General features: G+C 41.2%; 1 protein-coding gene across 16 annotated transcripts in view; it reads right to left on the reverse strand.

Moving 5' to 3' along the window:
• The window catches only part of LRRC7 (leucine rich repeat containing 7), a 358,992-nt gene that overhangs the window by 235,818 nt on the left and 96,919 nt on the right, over positions 1-26,255 (reverse strand). The gene's annotated exons all lie outside the window — the stretch shown is intronic.

Raw genomic sequence — 26,255 nt, forward strand, 5'->3', positions numbered from 1 at the left:
TTGGATGGTCTGAGGTCCGGGCTCACAATCTCCATTATTGGATGGTCTGAGGTCCGGGCTCACAATCTTCATTATTGGATGGTCTGAGGTCTGGGCTCACAATCTCCATTATTGGATGGTCTGAGGTCCGGGCTCACAATCTCTATTATTGGATGGTCTGAGGTCCGGGCTCACAATCTTCATTATTGGATGGTCTGAGGTCCGGGCTCACAATCTCCATTATTGGATGGTCTGAGGTCCGGGCTCACAATCTCCATTATTGGATGGTCTGAGGTCCGGGCTCACAATCTCTATTATTGGATGGTCTGAGGTCCGGGCTCACAATCTCTATTATTGGATGGTCTTAGGTCCGGGCTCACAATCTCCATTATTGGATAGTCTGAGGTCCGGGCTCACAATCTCCATTATTGGATGGTCTGAGGTCCGGGCTCACAATCTCCATTATTGGATGGTCTGAGGTCTGGGCTCACTATCTCCATTATTGGATGGTCTGAGGTCCGGGCTCACAATCTCTATTATTGGATGGTCTTAGGTTCGGGCTCACAATCTCTATTATTGGATGGTCTGAGGTCCGAGCTCACAATCTCTATTATTGGATGGTCTGAGGTCCGGGCTCACAATCTTCATTATTGGATGGTCTGAGGTCCGGGCTCACAATGTTCATTATTGGATGGTCTGAGGTCCGGGCTCACTATCTCCATTATTGGATGGTCTGAGGTCCGGGCTTATAATCTCTATTATTGGATGGTCTGAGGTCCGGGCTCACAATCTCTATTATTGGATGGTCTTAGGTCCGGGCTCACAATCTCCATTATTGGATGGTCTGAGGTCCGGGCTCACAATCTCCATTATTGGATGGTCTGAGGTCCGGGCTCACAATCTTCATTATTGGATGGTCTGAGGTCCGGGCTCACAATCTACATTATTGGATGGTCTGAGGTCCGGGCTCACAATCTCTATTATTGGATGGTCTGAGGTCCGGGCTCACAATCTCTATTATTGGATGGTCTTAGGTCCGGGCTCACAATCTCTATTATTGGATGGTCTGAGATCCGGGCTCACAATCTCCATTATTGGATGGTCTGAGGTCCGGGCTCACAATCTCCATTATTGGATGGTCTGAGGTCCGGGCTCACAATCTCCATTATTGGATGGTCTGAGGTCCGGGCTCACAATCTCCATTATTGGATGGTCTGAGGTCCGGGCTCACAATCTCCATTATTGGATGGTCTGAGGTCCGGGCTCTGTGCGGTCCCTCATGTTCTCTCCCCCATATCTGTATGGAGCTTGTGCACTGGACACAGTCATGGGGGGCAGATAAGGGTCTTCCCCCAAACTGTTCCCTCAAAGCTGAAGCTACAATTGTCCACAATGTCTTGTGCTGAAGATGAAGATTTCCCATCACTGGAATTAAGAGGCCGAGGCCGTCCCCTGATAACAGCCCATAGCATTATCCTCCTCCACCATCTGTAGAGGGGGCACAATGCAGTCAGGGGGTAACACTCACCTGGAATCACCAAACCCAGGCTCCTCCATCAGACGCAGCTAGAGATGAAATGGGTCACATTGGAACTCGGAGGGTATCGCGTCAAGTAAGTCATAGAAAGTCGGATCCAGTTGGCTTCTTTTCTACTTGCTTCTCTTGGTCACAGTTCTTTGCAGGCCACAATGCGACCCCAATTCACCTGTGTTATGCTGCGATTCAGCAGATTCATACGTAAGGCTTCTTAATCACATTGAGTTTTCGCGCCGGACCGAATAACATTTGTTTTTCTATCTTGATAAAAGCGCCGCGTTGCTGTGAATAAAAAAACCCTTGTATCTACTGTTCAGATCTCATCCTGTCACAGCCGACACATTGTGATAATCTCCACTTTGCAAACTTCTGTCTGGATGACACAGGGCTGAAGCTATGGCACATTAAGCTTCTACAGGTGTTGTGTCCATACACAACTCCTACAGGTGACGTTACCATCTCCTTCACTCCCATTTTGTTCCTTGCGGTACTGCCCTATCTCTGTGCCTCTGTCCCATCCAGATCTTCCTAACTTGATGTCTATTGTCAAGTGTAATCAGTCTCTAACAGCAGAGACCCAATGACGGATTACAGAAAGCTGTGTCTGGTCTAGCATCTCTATAGGAAGTGAAGTTGTATCTATGTCTCTCTACAGGAAGCGATGTTGGGTCTTACATTTGTTTAGGAAGTAATGTCAGACCTTTGTATCTCTACAGTAAGTGATGTCAGATTTTTGCCTTTCCACAGGAAGTGATGTCGGGTCTTTGTATCTCAACAGGAAGTGATGTCGAGCCTTTGTACCTCTACAGGAAGTAATGTCAGGCCTTTGTATCTCTACAGGAAGTGATGTTGGATCTTTGTCTTTGTACAGGAAGTGATGTTGGGTCTTTGTATCTCTACAGGAAGTGATGTCGGGCCTTTGCATCTCTACAGGAAGTGATGTCAAGTCTTTGTCTTTCTACAGGATGTGATGTTAGGTCTTTGTATCTATACAAGAAGCGATGTCGGATCTTTGTCTCTCTACAGAAAGTGATATCATGTATTTGCATCTCTACAGGAAGTGATGTCAGGTCTTTGTATCTCTACAAAAGTGATGTTGGGTCTTTGTATCTCTATAGGAAGTGATGTTGGATCTTTGTCTTTGTACAGGAAGTGATGTTGGGCCTTTGCATCTCTACAGGAAGTGATGTCGGGCCTTTGCATCTCTACAGGAAGTGATGTCGGGCCTTTGCATCTCTACAGGAAGTGATGTCAAGTCTTTGTCTTTCTGCAGGATGTGATGTTAGGTCTTTTTATCTCTACAAGAAGCGATGTCGGATCTTTGTCTCTCTACAGGAAGTGATATCATGTATTTGCATCTCTACAGGAAGTGATGTCAGGTCTTTGTATCTCTACAAAAAGTGATGTTGGGTCTTTGTATCTCTACAGGAAGTTTGTGCATAGTTTTTTAAACTCTACAGGAACAGATAATGGCTTATGTTTGTTTCTTTAAAGTAAGAGGGGGTGGAAAGTATTTGTCTCTACATGTACTGTATATAGGAATTCAGAGCAGGTCATTATTTGTCTACTGGAAGTGAGTGCAGGTCTTCGTCAGTAAATATAGAGTATCTTTCACGTTTTGCTTCTACTATACTGTTTTTCAAAATGACAAGTGCACTTGAAAATGATGGTCCAGTCCTGTAAAAAATCAGCGAGTTCTGTTGGCTTTCATTTAATGTGCACTGAGCCTTTAGGATACAGTCTCTGCATATTTTGCTCATGATTTTTCACAGTCTTTTTGTACGCATGTCCTAATGATAGCGGGAATTTAACACTCTCCCTATGTGTGAAATCAGCCACTGGGAGGGCAGATTTGCTATTGTGGAGCCTGGCAGAGCTTGGTACCATCTCATTATCCAGTGCTATAATAGAAACATATGCTCCACTTTTGCATTTATCACCCACTCCTGGTTTTGGCTTACAAATACTGATGTAAAATCCTGACCAAATCCTGATGCAATCCTGAACATGGACACATACCCTAAGGGTATGTTTCCACGTTCAGGAAACGCTCCGTTTTTGACGCTGCGTTTTTCCGCAGCGTCAAAAACGCAGCGTCCAGATGTTACAGCATAGTGGATGGGATTTCATGAAATCCAGACTCCACTATGCGTTAAAAAACGCATGCGTTTTTGCCGCGAAAACGCATGCGTTGTGCGTTTTTTCTAAACGCAGCATGTTGCTACAATGAGCAAAACACGCAGGAACACCGCAGGTGACCTGCCAGTGACCTCAGGTGCAGTTTTGGTCAGGATTTTACCTGCATAAAATCCTGACCAAAGCCTGAAGCAAAACTGAATGTGGAAACATACCCTAAGGCTTTAGAAACTGCATGAAAACAGCGTGTGTGAAACAATGTTCACAAGGACACAGAATATCACCAGGTTTACTGAAGAACAAAATAAAAAAAACTATGGAATTAAAGGGAATTTATCACAAAGTTTTTACTCCCCTATCAGACAGTAGCATAATGTAAGGGCAGAGACCCTGATACCAGAGATGTATCACTTTCATACTGTGGCATCTGAGTTTTTTCTTACACCCATAGACTTGAATGGGTAAGTCTCATCTGATTTCAGAGTCAAATCACAGCATGCTGCCATTTTTTTCACAGACAGATTCTGTCAGTGAAAAAAAATCGGTCATCAGCACTGCCTCATTGAATTACATGGGTCAATGTACAATCTGATAAAAAAAATTGCTTAGCACTCATCCGATTTATACACTCGTGTGCACGAGCCCTAAGGTTGTTTTCAAATAGTGGTGGATCCTACTTGTCCTTTTATATTTGTAGGCTCTTAGCTCTGGGGAGGCATGTGTGACAAATATTAGGTTTAAGGTCCTATCAAAGAAAGTCACGCCTTGTTGTGGCTAATGGGCACACAGGATTGACCTTCATTTTATAAGTACATTCTATATCGCAGTAATGCAGTTTATATTTCATATAATCAATGTTTGCAGATAACTTGGCGCTTACACAGGGGGCTGGATTCTGATAGATAGATAGATAGATAGATAGATAGATAGATAGATTAGTTCGATATGTTCAGAAAACAAGATGTCACCATCCTCTTCTCCAACAGGACAGAAAACACACAGTCTGCACCATATTTGTGTCTTGTTGCATACGAGTAATGATTCATTTGCCCCTGTAAACTAATAAAAAACAGCGCAGCTTTCTGCAGGATGCAAGCAGTGGTGTGAACCTCGCCTGTGATCTCCTTCTCTGTACAGAGCTCTGTACATGGTGGGTAATATACAATGTGCCAGTAATTGCTCTATGGAGGAGCACACGCTGCAGGGAGGATTTGCAGTCTGGTGTCATTCCTCAGCTAGCAGAAAGCATCCAAGGAACATATTGTGGTCGCTGCGGAGCCAAATATTCCCACTCACAAGTTCACAATTGTTCTTATGTATCATTCCTCCATCTGACTGATACAATGTAATAATCCCACTATTCTATACAGCTTGGACTTTACTGCAACATTATCCAGCTAGTGGAAGAGAACTGACCACTAGCCATAGACCATTTATCATCACCTTCATTCACAGACAGATAAAAAGTTACTAAAAATCCATGCAGATTGCTACAATAAAGCAAAAAAATGTCAATGAGTGACTCAAAGGATCTGGTAGGAAGTGGAGGCTAGATCATGCAGTGTAATCACACTGATTACCTCCACATATTCGCTCTGGGCTTGACAATTCCTGGAAACCATCAGCAGGCAGGTAAGCTGCGGGTAGCAGATCACAGCCGAGCTTGGATAATGCACTGCTTTCTAGTCTACTGGCTGGATTATTCATGCGCTGTCAAGCAAACAATGAGTGACTATGATGAACTGCTACCTGCGAGGGTTTACATTAATGATGCACAAACTGAATTATACCCAGAGTATGAAAATAAAACTGTGCCCCCAGAACTAGAGAGGGATATCAGATTTGTTCAGTATTTTACATCAGTATCTATAAGCCAAAACCAGGTGAGGAACAATCAGAAGAAAAGTATAACAGAAACATATGCACCACTTCTGCATTTATCACCCACTCCTGGTTTTATCTTACAAATACTGATGTGAAATACTGACCAAATACTGAATAAGTTTCACAGCAACCTTTGGCTCAGTCGCGATCCTTGCGTAACTACTCTGCCCATCATCCTACACAGGAGTTTCCCTAGACAGAGGGTTTGCAACAATAGTATTCAGTCTAAATGATCCTCTCTGTGCCAAACAGCTTGAACTATAGGTCAATATAAGATACCTGCACTGATACATTGAAACAAAATATCAAGACAAGATGCGGATGCGGTTCACAGAGGACTGGATACAATTGTCACAAAACCCTCAGTATTAGGTCAGTATATTCGTTCAGCCTTAAAAAAGGACGCACATAATACAGACACAAGTCACGCTGCTGCTACAGACACATTTCTGCACTAGAATTACCCATGCAGGTCCTAGCACCTATGATGCTGTCTGTTATGGACTGGGGTTATACACTCACTGGCCACTTTATTAGGTACACCTGTCCAACTTCTTGTTAACACTTAATTTCTAATCAGCCAATCACATGGCGGCAACTCAGTGCATTTAGGCATGTAGACATGGTCAAGACAATCTCCTGCAGTTCAAACCGAGCATCAGTATGGGGAAGAAAGGTGATTTGAGTGCCTTTGAACGTGGCATGGTTGTTGGTGCCAGAAGGGCTGGTCTGAGTATTTCAGAAACTGCTGATCTACTGGGATTTTCACGCACAACCATCTCTAGGGTTTACAGAGAATGGCCCGAAAAAGAAAAAAAATCCAGTGAGCGGCAGTTCTGTGGGCGGAAATGCCTTGTTGATGCCAGAGGTCAGAGGAGAATGGGCAGACTGGTTCGAGCTGATAGAAAGGCAACAGTGACTCCAATCGCCACCCGTTACAACCAAGGTAGGCCTAAGAGCATCTCTGAACGCCCAGTGCGTCGAACTTTGAGGCAGATGGGCTACAGCAGCAGAAGACCACACCGGGTACCACTCCTTTCAGCTAAGAACAGGAAACTGAGGCTACAATTTGTACAAGCTCATCGAAATTGGACAGTAGAAGATTGGAAAAACGTTGCTTGGTCTGATGAGTCTCGATTTCTGCTGCGACATTCGGATGGTGGGGTCAGAATTTGGCGTAAACAACATGAAAGCATGGATCCATCCTGCCTTGTATGGAGCATCTTTGGGATGTGCAGCCGACAAATCTGCGGCAACTGTGTGATGCCATCATGTCAATATGGACCAAAATCTCTGAGGAATGCTTCCAGCACCTTGTTGAATCTATGCCACGAAGAATTGAGGCAGTTCTGAAGGCAAAAGGGGGTCCAACCCGTTACTAGCATGGTGTACCTAATAAAGTGGCCGGTGAGTGTATATTCAAGACCGCAACAGCGGTTGGTCATACACATCCATAGCTCTACCCACCCATGGTGGGCAATGGTTAAACAGTTTTGAAATTTTGCACCCATTAGTAACACCAAACCCCTTTGTCTCGGATGGTTTAAGTTAGCATTACAATGAGGGCCTAATCCTTTGCTATGGAGTGGTCTCTCTTTTATGTACAGTATACCATCAGCCTGATGATGTAAAGAAAAATGTTCCTTCCCATTCACTAACAGCAAGCAGACATATTATATATATAAAGTGTGTATGTGTATATATACAGTATATATATGTGTGTGTGTATATGGAAGATGCCTATTAACAATTATGGTGTAACAGAAAACCTGACAGCATCCCGATCCTCCATGAGTCCGCGGCTTCTACTCTGCAGCGCTGTGTATACAGTGTGTATTATTAATCTTGTCTTCTATGCTTTTTTGCCATTTTGTAGCCATCCACATGAAACATTGTAGCACTGTACATAAATTACAGCTAATTCTAATTAAATCCAAATATATATCACATACGCTGAATTCCCCCGGGTTGTTGTGCTGCATTAATTGGCATCTGGCTTTGATGTATTCGCTGGGCTTTCCATGAATATTAGCAGAACGGGTCTGAGCTGAAAAAAAACCAAAACCTGACAATAAGTCTATTGATTGCATCTGTGATTCGTGCATCGGTAATTGTCAGCACCTATAGCTATTTAATAATGAAGGATGAAGGCTACTGTACAATATGGGTTTATTTCTCTACAGATGAGTATTTAAAGAAAACTCGTAACTGGGACAGTACCAACAAAAAGGGCCCTATGGTCTCAAAATGTAGGGGTTTCAACCACCCAATGCCCAGCATGTATTGCCAGCTTGCATCTCCCACCCATGTTGCAAGCAGAAAAAGTCACTTTTCTTTAAGACAACTTATCTGATAGTTTTATAAACCAACAATTTGGAAATCACTTTCTTTAAAATTATATTGTTTTACCCAAAAAAATTCACTCTAAACGGCCACCCACTGTGTCTCCCAGCTGTCTAACGTGCTGTCTAGGGAAAGCGGAGATTAACATGATGTACGGGCTGCGCTTATGGAAATGATCAGATTCGGAGGGTATACGTAAGGCTTCTTAATCACATTGAGTTTTCGCGCCGGACCGAATAACATTTGTTTTTCTATCTTGATAAAAGCGCCGCGTTGCTGTGAATAAAAAAAACCCCTTGTATCTACTGTTCAGATCTCATCCTGTCACAGCCGACACATTGTGATAATCTCCACTTTGCAAACTTCTGTCTGGATGACACAGGGCTGAAGCTATGGCACATCAAGCTTCTACAGGTGTTGTGTCCGTACACAACTCCTACAGGTGACGTTACCATCTCTTTCACTCCCATTTTGTTCCTTGCGGTACTGCCCTATCTCTGTGCCTCTGTCCCATCCAGATCTTCCTAACTTGATGTCTATTGTCAAGTGTAATCAGTCTCTAACAGCAGAGACCCAATGACGGATTACAGAAAGCTGTGTCTGGTCTAGCATCTCTATAGGAAGTGAAGTTGTATCTATGTCTCTCTACAGGAAGCGATGTTGGGTCTTACATTTGTTTAGGAAGTAATGTCAGACCTTTGTATCTCTACAGTAAGTGATGTCAGATTTTTGCCTTTCCACAGGAAGTGATGTCGGGTCTTTGTATCTCAACAGGAAGTGATGTCGAGCCTTTGTACCTCTACAGGAAGTAATGTCAGGCCTTTGTATCTCTACAGGAAGTGATGTTGGATCTTTGTCTTTGTACAGGAAGTGATGTTGGGTCTTTGTATCTCTACAGGAAGTGATGTCGGGCCTTTGCATCTCTACAGGAAGTGATGTCAAGTCTTTGTCTTTCTACAGGATGTGATGTTAGGCCTTTGTATCTCTACAAGAAGCGATGTCGGATCTTTGTCTCTCTACAGAAAGTGATATCATGTATTTGCATCTCTACAGGAAGTGATGTCAGGTCTTTGTATCTCTACAAAAGTGATGTTGGGTCTTTGTATCTCTATAGGAAGTGATGTTGGATCTTTGTCTTTGTACAGGAAGTGATGTTGGGTCTTTGCATCTCTACAGGAAGTGATGTCGGGCCTTTGCATCTCTACAGGAAGTGATGTCAAGTCTTTGTCTTTCTGCAGGATGTGATGTTAGGTCTTTTTATCTCTACAAGAAGCGATGTCGGATCTTTGTCTCTCTACAGGAAGTGATATCATGTCTTTGCATCTCTGCAGGAAGTGATGTCAGGTCTTTGTATCTCTACAAAAAGTGATGTTGGGTCTTTGTATCTCTACAGGAAGTTTGTGCACAGTTTTTTAAACTCTACAGGAACAGATAATGGCTTATGTTTGTTTCTTTAAAGTAAGAGGGGGTGGAAGGTATTTGTCTCTACATGTACTGTATATAGGAATTCAGAGCAGGTCATTATGTGTCTACTGGAAGTGAGTGCAGGTCTTCGTCAGTAAATATAGAGTATCTTTCACATTTTGCTTCTACTATACTGTTTGTCAAAATGACAAGTGCACTTGAAAATGATGGTCCAGTCCTGTAAAAAATCAGCGAGTTCTGATGGCTTTCATTTAATGTGCACTGAGCCTTTAGGATACAGTCTCTGCATATTTTGCTCATGATTTTTCACAGTCTTTTTGTATGCATGTCCTAATGATAGGGGGAATTTAACACTCTCCCTATGTGTGAAATCAGCCACTGGGAGGGCAGATTTGCTATTGTGGAGCCTGGCAGAGCTTGGTACCATCTCATTATCCAGTGCTATAAGAAACAGATAATTAGGATTTCTACAATCCTGATAGACCACGCCTCAAGGACTTTACCGAGGATTTTTGGCTGTAGATGGGAATGCTCTTAGCTTAATATGCAACATAGGTTCTGCATTACTGAACAAGATTGAGCTGCATGCTCTTAGCTCTTCATGGCACTGGCTTTTTGGAAAGCTCTACAGAGAGGACGCGGAGTAGTTCTTGACCGAATTAATACATTTACCCAGCGACCATATTTATTACTGGCATTTATACACTGCATCCCATCCTCATTAATACCAGCAGTGGATATGCAGCGGCTGACCCTCCGAGTCAGACTTTGTATCAAGTGCTATATTCCAAATATACACCGAGTAGAGCAGCCACTTCATAAAATATAGTAGAGACATCACCACTGATATATCTGGACTGGGATCTGATAAATCCATAATTGATTTTCCCTACTAAGACAGGGCAATAGAAATCATATCAAACAATTTTGCAATTTTCCAATATACTGTGTGTTTCAATGTCTCATCATTTTCAAAACATATACTGCTCGTGGATGCAGACTATCATTTTAGGAATCAGTGGATAAAACTCTGCATTGATCATGATCTGAGTGCATTGGATAGAATGATGAAGGCGTTCCATCTCCTAGATATGAACTAAAAATGTTTTCATTCATTGACAGCAAGCAGAGGCATTGATCACGAGTTCACGACGAATAATTGAAGTGGAACAACCGCGTTGATCTTGCAATGCAGGTCCAACTACAAGTCCTTCAACCATTAGTCACCAAATGAGTGGTTGGAATTTGGCCTAAAGGGTTTAGTTACGCTCATTTTGGCATTATAGCTGGGCGAAGCTGATGATGCCAAACATCTTGGGAGATGTCTGCATGATCGTAAGGCATCATTGACGTTTCCTATTATAATGAACGGGACTCAGGCACGATAACTTCTGATCATGCACCCATTGTGGAGTCGGAACATCATCATGTGGAAGTGATCGCCGCTGGATAACCCCTGTATGCTATTTAAAGTATGTTTCTTTAGAAGTTTTAATAGTCTTTAGATTATAAATGTTGAACAGAAAAGTAACAGAACATGTTGTCAAAAGCTGCACATAAATAAGTGCACAGATGAAAAAAGCTTCTATAGAAATTATTTAGCTTCATTGTATCTCATCCCCCATGAAGTCTGTGTAAAGTGCGGCATATACAGAGGTATCCTATAAATAACCCCATACATCTCGGAGCACAAAGCCGATCTCTGCACTTCACATAAAACTCTATTACATTGTTCCCTGAGCAAAATTAATTCTGCACTCCACTCTGAAAGGCTGCCTGCGGCTCCGCGTGCCGCACACAGCAATTAAAGGTATGATTGCAGATACAACTGCAGCGGTAAACTGCTTATTCATTTTAACATAGTAACGTGCATTAACATGTAAAGTGCTTACAGTAAAGGAGGGGGGTATGTACAGGCGCAGAGATGACATTTTAGGAATTCGGATTGCATGCAAATATTCAGCATTTTGATAATGAGCACTCTGCTCACTATATTCAGACCATGGATGTTGTAAGAGCGAATTCTCACAGGCTGAATTGCTGCAGGTTTTCTCTGAAATTTGTGTACAGAAAATGTGCAGCAGATTTTTAGGCCATATTCACACCACGCGATATGATGGCATTGTGTTTTTTGACACTTTTGCTTTTTTAAATCACTGAAAAATCCGCAGCACGATTGCATCATGTACACTAATGTTCCAAATGTTGGGGTCATCCAGACAATTTTGTGTTTTCCATGAAAACATATACTTTTATTAATCAGATGAGTTGCCAAATGAATTGAAAATCTAGTCCAGACACTGACAAGGTTCGAAAAAAAGATTTTTATTTGAAATAATAATTTTCTCCTTCAAACTTTGCTTTCCTCAAAGAATGCTCCCTTTGCAGCAATTCCAGCATTGCAGACCTTTGGCATTCTAGCAGTTAATTTGCTGAGGTAATCTGGAGACATTTCCCCCCCATGCTTCCAGAAGCCCCTCCACAAGTCGGTTTGGCTTGATGGGCACTTTTTGTGGACCATACGGTCCAGCTGCTCCCACAACAGCTCAATGGGGCTGAGATCTGGTGACTGCACTGGCCACTCCATTACACATAGAATACCAGCTGCTGGCTTCTTCCCTAAATAGTTCCTGCATAATTTGGAGGTGTGCTTTGGGTCATTGTCCTGTTGTAGGATGAAATTGGCTCCAATCTAGCGCTGTCCACAGGGTATGGCATGGCGTTGTAAAATGGAGTGATAGCCTTCCTTATTCAATATCCCTTTTACCTTGTACAAATCTCCCACTTTACCAGCCCCAAATAAACCCCAGACCATCACATTACCTCCACCATGCTTGACAGATGGCGTCAGGCACTCTTCCAGCATCTTTTCAGTTGTTCTGCGTCTCACAAATGTTCTTCTGTGTGATCCAAACACCTCAAACTTGGATTCGTCCGTCCATAACACTTTTTTCCAATCTTCCTCTGTACAATGTCTGTGTTCTTTTGCCCATATTAATCTTTTCCTTTTATTAGCAAGTCTCAGATATGGCTTTTTCTTTACCACTCTGCCCTGAAGGCCAGCATCCTGGAGTCGCCTCTTCGCTGTAGACGTTGACACTGACGTTCTGCGTGTACTATTTAATGAAGCTGCCAATTGAGGACCTGTGAGGCGTCGATTTCTCAAACTACAGACTCCTTGTCTTGTTACTCAGTCGTGCAGCGGGGCCTCCCACTTCTCTTTCTACTCTTGTTAGAGCCGGTTTGTGCTCTCCTCTGAAGGGAGAAGTACACACCGTTGTAGGAAATCTTCAGTATCTTGGCAATTTCTCACATGGAATATCCTTCATTTCTAAGAACAAGAATAGACTGTCGAGTTTCACATGAAAATTCTTTTTTTTCTGGACATTTTGAGAGTTTAATGGAACCAACAAATGTAATGCTCCAGATTCTCAACTAGCTCAAAGGAAGGTCAGGTTTATAGGTTCTCTAATCAGCCAAACTGTTTTCAGCTGTGCTAACATACTTGCCCAAGGGTTTTCAAGGGTATTCTAACCATCCATTAGCCTTCTTACGCAGTTAGCAAACACAAAGTTCCATAAGAACACTGGAGTGATGGTTGCTGGAAAAGGGCCTCTATACACCTATGAAGATATTCCATTACAAACCAGACGCTTGCAGCTAGAATAGTCATTTACCACATTAACAATGTATAGAGTGTATTTCTGAATCATTTAATGTTAGCTTCATTGGAAAAAAAATATAAAAAAACCCGACATCCCGAATGCATGTATATACTAAGTCCCCATAGGGGGAGAAGTAACAAAAGCAAAAAAGGAGGGGCAACTCCCTCAAAAGATAGATCCCACAAAAGGTTTGGAGTATTATGCCCCAAAATATTATATGAATGAGAGTAGAAATTAAATTGTTTAAAAATTCCAAAGTTTTATTTATCATTTTATGTAAAAAACAACAAGAAACAAATACAAGACATATACAAATGGCAAAATGGTGATGAAAAAGGACAAGCGGCACCATGTAATATAAATCAACTCGTGACTCAATAGTTTCATCTCACTGCGTGTCTTGTAGAAACCAAAATTGCTTTGTGGAAGCCTAGGAGTGGGGTAGCATGGGCACACATGAGGAGTGTGCTTACACAGTATTCCGTAGCGCAGTGCGTGTTTCAAATACGTAACATGTCAATTTCTCTTGCTGATACATTGAGTTTTCTGTACAAAATTTCTCCATTGACTTACATTAAGCAGAAATACATCAAAAATATAATCCGCACCTAAGTACCTTATTTTTCAGATTATAAGACGCTCCGCATTATAAGACGCACCCCAAATTTTGAGGAGAAAAAGAAGAAAAAAAAGCGCTGAAATCTCGTCTCTTGAGATCTTGATCCCGAGATCACCATCAGTGCATGCTGACGGCCCCGGCGACGGCCATATTCCCGAAGACCAGCGCACATGGAGCCCTGGAACTGCAAGGGCTCTGACCTGTCGCAAAATGACGGTAGAGCCCCGGGGCAGCGCCGGACACCAACGCAGCACCGCTGGGCACCGGAGACACCCGCAGCAACCGCCAGGTACCTGGAGACACCTGGACACCCCCCTACCCCGGTAAGGCATGTTCGCTTTCTAAGACGCACCCCCATTTTCCCCCCAAGTTTGGGGGGCAAAAAAGTGCATCTTACAAAGCAAAACATTTCTCTTGCTGATACATTGAGTTTTCTGTACAAAAGTTCTCCATTGACTTACATTAGATAGAAATACATCAAAAATACTGTAAAATTCGAACCTAAGTATATCAACAAAGTTTTGTCAAATACCAGAAAGTATCAAAAACAAAGCAGCTTTATTTAAAAACATAACACACCAAAAAGAGACAAAAACTGCAACATCAAAAACGTGATAAAAATGCAAGTTAAAAAACCCTCACAAAAACCCAATAAAAAAATCGCAAGTAGCCTAATTCAAATAATAGGTGCAGAAATTCTGAAACATCAAAAACGCAACAAAACTCATAATGGGAATGTAGCCTTAGAGTGTATTCATGATCTTTTCTTTCCAGAGATTTCCTGCAGTTCTTAAAGGGGTTGTCCACCACTCAGACACCCCCTTCTGGATCCCTGATGTTTTCCCCACACTAACATTTTTACACTTATACTCGCGTGCGCAGCCAGCGCCACTCCAGCAGTGTCTGCACTGGGTCTCCCTGGGCTCTCATGACATTGTTATGTCACGTGATCCCTGTGGCCAATTAGCGATACTGCCTTCTCCTTTGGATAAATCAAGACAACCGGAGGAAGTGAGAGCTGCTGCTGCTGCTCTCTCACTGCCTCTGGATATCAATTACATGCGTAGAAGAGGAAAGTGAAGGCAGCGCTGATTAGCACAGGGATCATGTGACCTTACAATGTCACACGAGCCCTGGGAGAGCGGGCACCGACACCACATAACATAGAGATTCAGAAGGGGGTGTCCGATTTGTGGACAACTCTTTATGGACTTAAGAACAGTGAAGACATTATATGCACAACCAAACTCCTATCTGAGCTTTTCTAATATCTGGCCCCTTCAAAAGACTCAATTTTCTCAAAACATTTCATTCTAGATTACTTGCTTCCATTTTATTATATTTAAGGCATTGTAATAGAAAAACAAGTTTGCCTTGTTCCCAAACTCATATCTGTCCACTGGTTGGATCAGGTATTGTAGCTCAGTTCCATGGAAGTGAATGGCACAGAGCTGCAATACCACACACAACCTGTACACAAGGGAGGCGATGTTTATGGAAGAAAGAATCCATGCTTTTATAATCCTGTACAATCTCTTTACATTGTTGCAGTGTAATCCCATGCATACAATCACATTTGGGATCCATATCATGCAAGTCCCTCATATTGTGCTCATGAATATCAATGGGGCGCTGCACATAACAATATTATAAACACCACCTTATAATGCAGAATTTGCATAAAAATGTATGCAGTATGCTCTATTTAATGCTGTATGCTGGGCTGAGCTTATTCCCTATGGTAGATAGGGCTTTGGGGGGCTTGAGATGCCAACTGAAGTGTACAAGTTTACATGGAAGCTGTATCCCCTCCAATACCCTTGAGAACAGGGCGACCCATCCCCACATAATGCACAGGTATGTAAAAATAACAGCAATGACATTTCGAGATTCCAGCGCTGCACTCTTAATCCCTGCTCTCGCGGTAATGAAAGTGTTAATTCTAATGGATTGTTCATGGCAGCGAGCGCTGAGTACAGCCATCTGTGATCTGACATTTACATAACCCAATGTAGGTTACAGATTGTTGGCTTTTAAGAATTTCGTCATTAATGTATTCCCCGGTGAGACGATCATTTCGCTTCATAATGTGACCACACTTTGATGTATAGCAGAGCCCAGTGTAAATGTCAACGGAAAAACGTGAATCACCAAAATCAAACCCTAATGTCTCCCCCATTAGTCCCTTTGAAGACTCCACAAATATCTTATCATATCGATAGTATGGGGCACATTACTGTCAGAGACAGCTCGCCATCTGCCCAGAGATTAGGTCTGGTATTGCAATCTCAGCTTCTTAAGCACCATTCTAAAAACTGCACCGCTCAAGGTGCTCAAAACAACATTCAAGAAGTTTATGAACCCTTCAGGTGCGTCATAGGAAGTGAAGCAATGTGCAAGGAAAAAATGAACATTTTACATTTTCCACAAATATTTAAAATTAGACCCAAATGTTTTTATTTTAAAAAGGGTAACAGGAGAAAAAAGGACCTGAAAAGTTAATGTGCAATTTCTCCTGAGAATACCAATACTTTAAATTGTGGGGGAAATCTACTGTTTGGGCGCAAGGCAGGGCTTGGACGGGAAGGAGTGACGTTTTGGAATGCAGACTTTCATGGAATGGTCTGCGGGCATCATGTCGCATTTGGAGAGCCCCTGATGTGCCTAAACAGTAAAAAATACCCACAAGTGACCCCATTTTGGAAACTAGACCCTTGGAACGACGACTTCTGGTGCCCTGCTGCAAGATTCAGCAGGCACCTTAACATGACTGCGGTTGTGGTGCCACAATAAAGATATAATGTTTCCATATGTCCAAGGTCAGTAAGTACCTACCAACCAGGTCTTATGGATACTAGTGACGAACAGTAAAGTTTGGGGTCCATATTGAACACTTACTGTTTGAGCACAGACCCTGGACACTGACTTCTCCAGGAAGTCCGTGTTACTGTTCAGGTTCGGCACCCCAAACATCGCGTGTTTCCCACGCTGTCATCTGCATCACAGGGCAAGAAATACTGGTGGCTCTGATCGGCAGTAAGATTATTTCACCAGTCAGAGCGCTGCGGTGAGCCGATCACAGAGCCGTCAGCTGATGTGAGTACTACTCCCATCCGCCTATGCCTGCTGTCGATGATAATCAATGGATGACGGAGCTTTGTACTCTCCTTGTCATCCGGCTTACACTGACAGGAACGATACGCTCTTATCAGTGTCTAGAGCTGAGCTCAGTTGACCAAGTTCACTGGAGTTCATAGTTGAACCCCTGTAATCTCACTTACAGCACCGCTGCATGAGAACTTTCTCACAGGAGTTCAGCACTGTACACTGTGGGAGTGATTGCGCTCCTGTCAGTGTATACCGGATGATGGGGAGAGCTGTCACTAATGTGTCTTCTCTCCAAATCGTAGTGGGACATTATGGATTAGCTGCACTTTGGACTGGTGAGAGATATGGTTGTTTATTATTTTTCTTTGTTCTACAGGAGACATGGGCATTGGTGTATTAGGCGTAAGGAGAGTATTTTTGTTGTTTATTATTTTCTGTTTTTTTAACAGGGGACAATGGCATCAATGGAATGGGCGCAAAAGGAGTATAAATTTGTTTATTTGTATTTCAGATAAAAGGAGTCTGTGTCATTTATTTCAATTAAAGGACTTTATTCTGGCTGTGTGTTTATTTCAAAGCGTACTATGGGGTTAGCAATGGGGGTGTCTTATAGACGCCTCTCCATTACTAACCTGTGGGCTTGATGTCAGCAGCCATAAAACAGTCAATATCAAACCCACAACCATTACCCCACTTGACATCGCCACAAGGCAAGTGGGAAAAACTGGACAAAGCGCCAGAATTTGCGCATCTAATAGATGCATCTTTTCTGGGGCAGCTGCGGGCTGCTTTTTTTAGGCTGGGGGGGCAATATCTATGGCCCCTTACCAGCCTAAGAATACAAGCCCCCAGCTGTCTCCCTTAGCTTGGTTGATTTTCAAAAAAAGGGGAGACCCCGCGCCATTTAAAAAAAAAAAAAAAATGGCATGGCTGTTCTTGATAACCAGCCATGATAAAGCTGACAGCTGAGGGTTGTAGCCAGCAGCTGTCAGTTTTGCCATGCTGGTTATCAAAAACAGAACAAACCCAACACAATAAAAAAATATTTATAGCACATGCGCTGGCTGATGAATACTCCCATCAGAGGTGCCTGCTCTCGCTGTTATTTGCAACAGCAAGCGTAGGCTGATGGGAATAGTACTCACATCAGTCGATGTCTCTGTGACTGGCAGTAAACTTTTTTTAATGGATACATTCAAAGTTGTGAAGGGGTTAAAGGGAAAAGTAGCATTACAGGGTAGAAACAATCAGCGATGCAGGTTATTCAGCGTTATGGCAGCTCATTGGAGCAGTTGTCCCTGCTGGCTAAAAAAAATAAAAACAAAAATCTCCAATAGGAATTGTACAAACCAGTCATCTCAGGGACAGATGTACGGCGATCTCGTCCTTTGCCATAATGGTCACAAACCTTTTACTAACCACCAACAATATATTTGTCAATTTTAGGCACTTCGGATTGTCTATCCATAGCAACCTGTGTCACATTGGGGTACATAAACATCATGGAAGACCCCTTTGTCTGCAGCCTTCCTCTAATAGCCAGAAGAGAGCTGCTGCAGAAAACTGTTCTCACCCCAAAGTGTTGGGGTATTCAGAGAATTTCAGAGGGCACAAAGCAACCCCTCACTACAGAGAAATCCCAGATGCATTACTATCTTCTCCACAAAGTTAGTAACTGCCTTGCATTGCCTTAATTCAGACCGTTACCAACCATATTCATGCAATAATGCTACAAAACCAGAGCGGTGGACCCAATAGTTCTCTTGGGAATGTTACCAGGGTGGTTTAAAAGTGAAGCAATGGTGATGTCCTGGCCGGAGTCCCTGTGTCTTTAATGGTAATTAATTCCTAGAATCTGATAATCCAGGGTGACTCATAATCCAGCGTCAACCACATTGTTATGATTCTACTGCCTTTGATTTCTGATACAACATTCTTGCTTCATGACAAATTGGTTTCTTATGGTCTTCAATATTTTCAGCCCATGGCTGTCACTTGGAAATGTCATCGCGCTTTAGTCATTTCCTTGAGTTAATTTCTTTTGACCATTAATAAACTATGAAAGTTACTTAAAATTGAAATCTATGCAGTTTAAGTATCAGCAAAACTTTTGTTTTTCAGTTCTGGATAACAAATAGATACCAGATACATGATCAATACAGAGAAAGTGAAGAATCCGAAAAATAAAGAAGAAATCTCCCCCACATTCTAGAATACCGTCATACCGTAACTAGATGTATCTAAGGATAGGAAATGAGTTTTGTTTACTGTGTACATGAAAATCAGGATAATCAATTGCAATAATAATCAGACACAGTATATGGTGAGCAATATAAAGATTTATTTCCTAGAATATATCCGCAATAAAAAATAACTGTACTGGTAACCACATTGAGAATGAGGAAAAAAAATATTCACACATCACGCCTAGATTAAGTGATACTGCCTGCTGCAATTTTTATATGTATATATATATATATATATATATATATATATATATAAATATATATATATATATATATAAAAAAAATTGCAGTATATATAATGTGTGTTTGTATATATATATGTATATATACTGTATATATATATATATATTTATATATACACACACATACATATACCCTTGCTAACATCATTCACATATATTTATATATAAAAATGTATATCACATTGTTCAGCAGGAATATCGACAGTTATTTAATTGCAAAATGTCCACGTTTTATAGATATAATGTCCATTTATTCTTGTTATTCTGATCCTCACTTTTACACAATAGTAGCTTTTATCTGCAAACAACCTGAGGCTGATGACACATGTGGCAATCGATACCAATAATGTGAAATATACAAAGTAAATGCCAGCTGCTTGCATAAATATTTGTCTTCCACAAATGAAATAATGAGAAAGAGCAAAAAAAAAAACCACACAAAACAATGAAAACCTGTTCAACAAGGAAGGGAAGGTAATTAGATGATTAGTGAATAGGGTACCATGCAGTAAATAAAGAGGTGCAGCAGCTGCTGGCTGTAATGAAGGAATGTGCCTCTAAGGGTATGTGTCCACGTTCAGGATTGCATCAGTATTTGGTCAGGATTTTCCATCAGTATTTGTAAGCCAAAACCAGGAGTGGAACAATTAGAGGAAAAGTATAATAGAAATATATGCTCCACTTTTGCATTTATCACCCACTCCTGGTTTTGGCTTACAAATACTGATGAAAAATCCTGACCAAATCCTGATGCAATCCTGAACGTGGACACATACCCTAAGACATAGAAAAAAAAAGTTTCTCCATTCAGTCAGTCGGGAAAATCAAAGTCATCCAAGTGTGGTCCAATGTTTTCTAAGGACCCATAGACTTGCATTGCTGATTTTGATCTGACACAAACATGACACAGTTTGTTTTTTCCTCAGACCAAGGAAAAAAATCAGACATGTGTACCCCCCATAGAATAACAAGGACAAGAAGAACAGCGGTGCGCGCTACAGGCAGGTAAAGTTGCAATTACCTGTCTGTTAGTGCCGAGGTACATTTTTTGTTTTTCCATAAAGTTCCAGGTATCCCCTTTGAGCAACCGTTACTGTGCACCTGCACTTTATGTGCGTATATCCTCATGTTATGTGTGTTTGAGTAATCCCTATATGACTCGCACTTTATATTTGTATCTCTGTCTCCTCTGTTGCCCTAGTTGGGTCATGCTTTTGATGCTGCTTCGACGCCTCTTCTTTTAAATTACATTGCGTGTGTTTTTTTATTATGTCTTGTACTGTATGTTTTGTAATTAGTCCTGTCATCTTGGTATCATTAATAAAATCATGAATTTGCTAATTAATATTGGATTATTCATATTTTTTAATACTCTAAGTAGTTATATCATGTTTTGTCTATTTGAGTAGTGCCTTGAATGGCAGCTATTTATGCGGTTACATTTTGGGATATATTCCTTCTATTCTACAGTTTTATTCCATCTATTCTGCATATTTTGGGGTTGTAACAAAAGTAAGGACACTACACAGCAGAAAACGGTAGAATTTTTTAATCAAGTCTTTTTGTTCTATTTTTTTTAGATGCACGGGAATAATACAAATATTAGTTGAAAAAGTTTACACTGTAAGTATGTATTAATTTCTCGCTGTAACCTTCAATTCCCCCCTCTCTGCCCAGTGCGATTACACAATGAGAAACTGAATGTGGCTATGTTAGTAAGTGGCCCAATGTTCTGACGGTCGGTGATTCAGAACATTCAATGTAGAGCCATTTGCAAACAGAAGGGATCACTGCAGGACTAAAATAAGTGAACTTTTTCACCTGTTCCTTTTGACTTGCAGCCAATTGGAAAACGTACAAGGTCTCTGTTTGCCTAGAGATACGGAACATCAATTATGAATTCTGGAAAGGTATCAGCTGGCTCTGGGGTACAGCCGAAGCTTGTGCGGAGCCAGATCCTGCACGATAATTGTGACCTGCTTTTAAAGCCCACACATAGGGAGTAAATCCTCCATAATGAATAATTTGGACTGTCCGGCAGTAATATCTCAGATTAGATGGCCAGAGATTTTAAGGTTATCTGGTTAATGAAAAAACAATGAAATATCAGCCGTGGGGAAGTGCAACTGAGAAAATACAAGAGGTAATCAAAATGTTGCCAAAATTACATATAATATAGGAGTTTATATCGCTAGAAGAATGCAATATCTCTCTACAATCTATCTATTATCTATCATCTACTATCTACCTATCTATTTCTCTATTATCTATCTGTGATCTATCATTTATCTATTATCTATCATCTATTATCTATCTATCTCTATCTATTATCTATCATCTATTATCTATCTCTATCTATTATCTGTCTATCATCTAGTATCTACCTATCTATTTATTATCTATCATCTACCATCTACCTATTTATCTATCATTTATCTATTATTTATTATCTATCATCTACCATCTACCTCTCTATCTATTCTCTATCTATCATCTATCTATTATCTATCCATCATCTACTATCTATCTATCTATCTATCTATCTATCTATCTATCTATCTATCTATCTCATATCTACAGTAGATCAGTCTTAACTTTTATCTATTTTATTTTAGCTCTGATACATTTGCCAATCTTACTTCAACTGGCAAATATCTTAAATCCTATTCTCTACATGAATGCATCATTTTCACTATCACCACAATTTCAAGAAAACATCTTGTATTAATATAATATATACTGTGAGGCAGTGACCCCTGTTACAGCTAGTAGGCGATATATGTGCCCTGCAGAATGTGCATGGAAGCGTAGTGAGGCCATGAGGGCATACTACAGACACAGGTGTGACTGTAATTAGAATAGTGAAGCAGTGACTGATTAAAAAGCCCTGTAGTAGTGGGGGAGGTGTGTCTGTGTTCTTGGAAGCAGACAGGGCAGTTGTCTGCAGAGCTCTCTCTGTGTGGAGTAACACAGAGGCTAAAGGAACCAGAGAGACTGACACCCTGCACCTTGGGCTGTCTTATGTGTACCCGGCTGCACTCCAGAGGATAAAGAGTGCAGTGCGCTGAGTGTGTACAGAGACTTGTTACCGGCATGCGGTCACCCAGGGAAACTGGACAGAGGGAAGTTCGGCCTGTGTATTGACTGCATCATATAGCCATGCATTATTAATGGACTGTATGAAGAAGCTGTATACTATATTGACTGTGTGAAGTAACACAATAAAAGAACGTTTTGTTTGAACTTGCTTGGGTCACTGCAGTTTCACTGTGTATGGTCCTACCGCTGCATCACATTACTAAGACGTGGGGGCAGCACAGACCCTGGTACACGCCCCCAATCAGTATCCTCACCTATTGACCATAGCAGCCTTTCTAACAATCAGTTGCCCCTGTCCCATCCTTGGATAATACAGACGCTCACACTTTTGATGGCCAAATCCCTTTATTTTTCCTGAATTTGAATATAGGTGTCCATCCCCCCGCCCCTTCCTAATTACGGAACAGTTGAGGTCCCACATCCCCACCCCGTACATGCAGATGACCAGAAGGATATTACCTATAGGAGCCCCGTAATCAGTTTGTGGAAGAAAAACTGGTGAATATTTGTTAACTCGTTATACTTTACCTAACACAACTGGAAACTCGGTTTTATATTTTGGGAATGAGCTTATGTGCCTCATTCTCCAGCCTTACATTGAGGTGCCACGTGACCACTTATAAAGTATATTGCTTATTAATGCAATTAAAGGGGCTGCTCACTTAGGATAATCCCTTCCTATAAACCCTAGGTTAACCAATTTAGCTCTGATGAACCCCTCAGGTATGTGAATCACATAAATGCCCATGGTTTTCTTGGACAATATATAACATTTCCTACACAGTGAGCAGCCATCTTTCCCGGCATTACCATTCCGATCCTAAGTTAATATTCCAGGGAAATAACTGCAGCACAGGAATAATCCAAAGTCAGCATCCACATACTAACCAACATTTCAATGGAGTCTGTTCCATGGTGCACTGAGTCTGCGCTCGGTTCATCATGGCGCGGCCAGACACTGAAGTACACCTTCCCACCTACTTTTTCATCTATCGCTGTCCTTCTATGGCTCTATATAACCAGAGCTGTCAATCAAAGAAGAAAGGGGTGGAGATGAAGAAAAAACAAGTAGGTGGGAAGGTACGCTTATATGTTTGGCCTCGCCATGATGCACCAAGTGCCTGTGCTTGGTTTGAACAGTTTTGAAGCATTTAAGCCGCACCTGTAACACCCACGTACTGCCATCTCGTGGGTAAAGTCTGCCTAAACCCTGCCCCTCTTTCGGGATTTTTAAGATGCAAGATTGACATTGTCTTCTGGCCAAAACAGGGGGTCCATTATTTTCGACCACCACCTGTTTCAGACTTTATGAATATAACTGTATTATCACTCAACATCAAAGCTGTACAAATCTGTTATATGACGCCAACAATAGTATACGGACATTTTCTTGACTGTCATATGACTCTGAGTTGGATGCCATATGTACAGAGGTTATTTTTCTCTCGTACCATACCTCACCCATCAGAGGATGGCGGACAGGCTCGCTGCTTACGACTCTGCCTTGTGCAATGACCAAAGGATGCAAAGTTTTACAGTATCATATACTTGATAGTAAAAAATGAAACACTAACTATGACGAAACATAAAAACAAAAGTCAAAAAGGTCAAAACTTTTTGCGTTCTTCAGCCGATGTTGTAACGTTAACACGAGACGCTTCTTGGCGAGTGCTTTTTCTCAGTTAAATCAGCCCTTTTTGACAAAGGAGAGCTGTAAATAGGACCATCTGGTCACATCAGATTTAGGGAATTTATCCAAGAAATTTAATTTGAGCGCGGCTTGAAATAAAGAGAAATCTATAATGCCAATTATGATTATGGAGAAATGACTCGGAAGACAAACCGATGGAATGCAGATTCATTCACCTTGATAATATCACCAAGAACAAAAAGATACAGTATCTACAGTATCCTAGATACCGGACCAAATCCTGCAGGACCCCCCCTCAAATAGAGGTCCCACCACCTAACACTCTGCAGATGCACATCATGGTGAAGTTGCAGTATACTCTATGGGAGTATTACTATATGTGCACTCTGGTCCATGGTTATAAAAAAAAAATGGCATCATTTACATCAATTTATTTTACTCACTTTAACTCCGCTGTATATATGACCTGTCTCTCCTTAATGACGTACTTGGTGCATATTACGTCATTGCAAGATATAAAGCACGGTATTGTTATATAAGCGCGGGAGACCAATGCGTCAAATGCCAATGAGTTCATTTTTAATTTTGTGCAGATTGTGAGGTTTTATGCTTGTTAAAAATGCTTGCAACAAAAAAAGTACTTGTTTCATGCTTTTTAAATACCGCTATTATCTTTTAAAAAAAATGTCGTATTTCAAGCCAAAAGGTTATTCACGTCCCCTTGTCTCATCATTTTTAGTATGTAGGTCATACATGCAACTGTTATCTTTTCACTATTATGTGAGCACTATATGTCAGTATTATTTTGGCACTCCATGGTACGATTATCATTTTGTGCTATGAGAGTATTATGTAGATACTTGTTTCATGTACGCCACTCTGTATATGAAGGCGATACAAAGAAAACATGAGTTATTGTTGGAATCCTGGGGAAATCTTACTCAGGGCGACCATTAATTATAATTCTTCACAGAAAAGGTGAGGTAATGGTTTACAGGTACACAGATATGACACAGTTCTAAGCTGAAGTTGATCACAGGGGTTTTATTGAAGCTTCTTTTCATCACACAAAATCACTTCTCTTTATGTAATGCTTCATCAACATATATGAAAGTCTCTCCACAGATAACCTAGGCAGAATTGTACCTTCCTCATGTAGTGAGGTTGGGGAAAGGGGATGAGTCCGGTGCTGTAGCTCTCTCACTTCTATCTTGATGTAATAAAGATGCTCCTGGCTGTTCTGACTGCTTGTATGATAATTTAATCGCTTCCCAGAAAAAACTGGTCTACACAGCTTGTCCGATTTCAGTCTGACAGGAGACTCTCTAACACACACCTTAGTCTTGGATGTCCAGGACACAATAACAACTTTCCCAGTATCCTTTGAGGCTGAGCTAACCACTCCCTGTCTGCTATAACAATTTTAACCCCTATAGTTGCTGAATGATTCTAAATCAACACTACAGTTTCTATCTGTATTGGAGCATTACCTTGGTACTGTTACCTTTTCATTTTACAACACTTATTTATGTACTATATGACAGTGTTATATGGACACTCCATAGTAATGTTATTGTTTTGTGACAGAACAGAATTATGTAGTTTTTGTATTAGAGCATTGTGTGGGCATTGCATGGTACTGTTATCTCTTCGCAGTACAACTCTATTATGTAAGCACTATATAGCACTATTACTTAGGGCACTCTATTGGTACGGCACTGTTATGTAGATAATACATCGTTATTTGGTACTTTGTTGTTTTATAGTAAAGCCGCTGAATTGAGTTGTTTATACAACCAAATGAAACTGTTAGTTTGCTTCTTATAAAACAATGGGAGGTACAGTATGGGGACACAACACGTTTTACCTAGCAGTCTGCACACACATATTTCTGACATTGCCCAGAGGGTTTATCATGTCCCTTTCCTTAACCTCATAGAAGAAAAAGGGTAATGTTCAGGAGAAAAACAAATTTTCAACCTTTTTCATCTATCTCCCAACAAAAATGCACAAATAGATACAGTAAACCACAACATAAGTGTCCACACAGAGGTGAACATACCCTGCAGAACCCACATCTATTTCTTGAGCCTATTCCAAAACCATTCTCATCAATATTTAATTCAAGAAGACTCTCGCACCGAACATAAAATTATTCAGATATTAGTAACTGAAAAGTTATTAACAGTTCTAACAGGAAGTGCAGCCATATTGTCAAACACATGGAAATACAGTCATTTGTCAGACTGATATAATTGACCATCGTTTTATAATGACTTAAAGGCAACAACCAATATGGCCGTGCTTCCTTGTTGTCACTT

The sequence above is a fragment of the Ranitomeya variabilis genome, chromosome 8, assembly GCF_051348905.1.
Source record: "Ranitomeya variabilis isolate aRanVar5 chromosome 8, aRanVar5.hap1, whole genome shotgun sequence".
In the NCBI taxonomy this organism is placed as follows: domain Eukaryota; kingdom Metazoa; phylum Chordata; class Amphibia; order Anura; family Dendrobatidae; genus Ranitomeya; species Ranitomeya variabilis.